The sequence below is a fragment of the Nomascus leucogenys genome, chromosome 8 (assembly GCF_006542625.1).
Source record: "Nomascus leucogenys isolate Asia chromosome 8, Asia_NLE_v1, whole genome shotgun sequence".
NCBI lineage: Eukaryota > Metazoa > Chordata > Mammalia > Primates > Hylobatidae > Nomascus > Nomascus leucogenys.
In genome coordinates, this window is record NC_044388.1 from 69,965,477 (window position 1) to 69,968,708 (window position 3,232).

The 3,232-nt window shown below is 43.8% G+C and overlaps 1 pseudogene across 1 annotated transcript; it reads left to right on the top strand.

Moving 5' to 3' along the window:
* The first annotated feature begins 710 nt into the window (after positions 1 to 710).
* LOC100594703 lies at positions 711 to 1,347 on the top strand (annotated as a pseudogene). The gene has a single exon (XR_001116329.2). The product of XR_001116329.2 is annotated as a ubiquitin-40S ribosomal protein S27a pseudogene (transcript).
* The last annotated feature ends 1,885 nt before the right edge of the window (positions 1,348 to 3,232 follow it).

Below are 3,232 nucleotides of genomic sequence, written 5' to 3' on the forward strand. Positions count from 1 at the left end.
CAGTAGTTTACAAAGTGCACATTTCCACAAATGAAGTTTTGTGGGGGTTATTTATTGGGGTGGAAACTTTCTGAATAAATTTAATTGCTGGCCGGGTGTGGTGGCTCATGCCTGTAATCCCAGCACTTTGGGAGGCCGAGGCGGGTGGATCACGAGGTCAGGAGATCGAGACCATCCTGGCTAACACGGTGAAACCCCATCTCTACTAAAAATACAAAAATTAAGCCAGGCATGGTGGCAGACGCCTGTAGTCCCAGCTACTCGGGAGGCTGAGGCAGGAGAATGGCGTGAACCCGGGAGGTGGAGCTTGCAGTGAGCCGAGATCGTGACACTGCACTCCAGCCTGGGCGACAGAGCGAAACTCTGTCTCAAAAAAAAAAAAAAAAATTAATTGCTGAGGAAAAAAGAATAGGCAGAATGTGATAAGTTGAAGATATGAGAGCTTGAAGGGTCAGCTGATGGAGCTCTTGAGGAGACAGGAGATGGGGCCAAGAGCAGGGTGAGAGAGTTGGCTTTGAGCATCCTTCTTATCCCCTGAGACTAAGGCAAAGGAGGTATGGATGTAGGAAGGAGACGGGGGTTCCTGTCTGAGTGTGGGCTCCAGAGTAAAGAGCAATGTTGCACAGATGTTCTGACCAGAAAAGAGAGACTACCATTTTTCTGGACATTGATGTCATAATACTATTAGTGCAGTCCAAGATTTACTTAGCTTTTTTAGACAATAGATCACCTTTCCTTGGGAAACAATATAATATAGAGGTAAATAGCAAGGACTCTGCCATTAGGTTCAAACCGCTTTCGCTTTTTGATCCGCCATCTGCGGTGGAGCCGCCACCAAAATGCAGATTTTCGTGAAAACCCTTACAGGGAAGACCATCACCCTCGAGGATGAACCCTCGGATATGATAGAAAATGTAAAGGCCAAGATCCGGGATAAGGAAGGAATTCCTCCTGATCAGCAAAGACTGATCTTTGCTGGCAAGCAGCTGGAAGATGGACGTACTTTGTCTGACTACAATATTCAAAAGGAGTCTATTCTTCGTCTTGTGTTGAGACTTCGTGGTGGTGCTAAGAAAAGGAAGAAGAAGTCTTACACCACTCCCAAGAAGAATAAGCACGAGAGAAAGAAGGTTAAGCTGGCTGTCCTGAAATATTATAAGGTGGATGAGAATGGCAACATTAGTCGCCTTCGTCGAGAGTGCCCTTCTGATGAATGTGGTGCTGGGGTGTTTATGGCAAGCCACTTTGACAGATATTATTGTGGCAAATGTTGTCTGACTTACTGCTTCAACAAACCAGAAGTTGTTTTATTAACTGTATGAGTTAATAAAAGACATGAACTAAAAACAAAAAGAAAACAAAACAGAAAACCACTTTCTAGCTGGAGGACTTTGATCGAGCTACTTATAATTTTCAGTTTTCTAAAAAAATGGGGATAATAATAATATATCTACCTCAGAGAATTACTGGGAGAATTACATGAAATAACGGACAGTAAACATTCAGGAAATTTTTTTTTTGAGACAGAGTCTCACTGTGTTGCCCAGGCTAAAGTGCAGTGGCACAATCTCGGCTCACTGCAACCTCCGCCTCCTGGGTTCAAGCAATTCTCTCACCTCAGCATCCCAAGTAACTGGGACTATAGGCGGGTGCCACTGCGCCCAGCTAATTTTTGTATTTTTAGTAAAGATAGGATTTCACTATGTTGGCCAGGCTGGTCTTGAACTCCTAACCTCAAGTGATCCACACTTCTCGGCCTCCCAGAGTGCTGGGATTACAGGCGTGAGCCACCACGCTGGGCAAGAAATGTTAAATAGTACTTTGTTGATATTACTCTTGTGGCCAATTAAAATGAATAAGTATTTTTATAGGGTGCTGTTGAGAAACATTTCCCCCATTCTGTGTGTGTCCAGTTACCATTTTAGACTAGGAATAAGACTTTAATTTAACCCTATTGAATTCCGCATGTTAAATTCATTTTATTATTTCACTCTCCTAAGATAGTTTAGAGTGCTGACTCTATCATTCCATGTACTTGTCCTCTCCAGTGTGTGTAATCTGTGAATCTCTTAAGAGCCCTGTGACAGACACTGCTAATCGCATATCTGATATCCATTTTCGCTTTCTTCCTTACTTCCACATCCCTGACTTAGCTGGATTGTAGCAATGGACCCAATTTAGGTGCTTTAACTCCCAGCATCCCTTGCAGCTAGTGGTGGTCATGTGATACAGTTCTGGCCAATGAGATGAAAGCAGAGTCACTGGGTAGGCTTCCAGATCAGTTTATTGAAGAGGCCAGACCCATGAGAATGAAAACCAAATTCGAAGAATGATGGAGAGGGAAAAACAAGTAGTCCAGGGCATGATGCCACTGTGGGGCTGTAGCATCAGCCCTGTGTTGTGCACCTCCAGTCATATAACTCCTGGAGATGTGACAACAACAACTCCTATTTGATGAAGCCTCTGTCACTAGGTTTCTGTCACATTTAGCTAATGCAATTACCACCTGTTGCAGATGCCATCTACAGTCTTATCAAAATATATGGCAGGGTGGGGGTGAGGGATGAAATACTACCTACTAGGTACAGTGCACACTATTCAGATGACAGATACACTAAAAGCCTAGTCTTCACCACTACATAATATATCCATGGGCTCACACCTATAATCCCAGCACTTTGAGAGGCTGAGGTGGGTGGATCACCTGAGGTCACGAGTTCAAGGCCAGCCTGGCCAACATGGCGAAACCCCATCTGTACTAAAAACACAAAAATTAGCCAGGTGTGGTGGCACACGCCTGTAGTCCCAGCTACTCAGGAGGCTGAGGCAGAAGAATCGCTTGAATCTGGGAGGTGGAGGTTGCAGTGAGGCGAGATTGTGCCACTGTACTCCAGCCTGGGTGACAGTGACAGAGGGAGACTCTGTCTCAGAAAAAAAAAAAAAGAAAGAAAAGTCCTAGAACTGAGGCTCACGCTCATATTCTCACAGCCAGTGTTAATTGTAGTACTCCATATCATTAGAATAACTCATACAAACCTCCCTTCTATATTATACCTTCTCTTCAAGGTCTCATTTTACTTTACCCAAATTATATTATCAACCTTTCAAATGTCCTGGGGCATTAATAGGAATTAAAGAAAGTTTTTTGTTTCTCAGGGGAGTACACTTTGGCTTTGAATATCTGAGTGTCCTGCTCATAATCAGAGAACCAGAGGGAGTAAAGAAAATACAC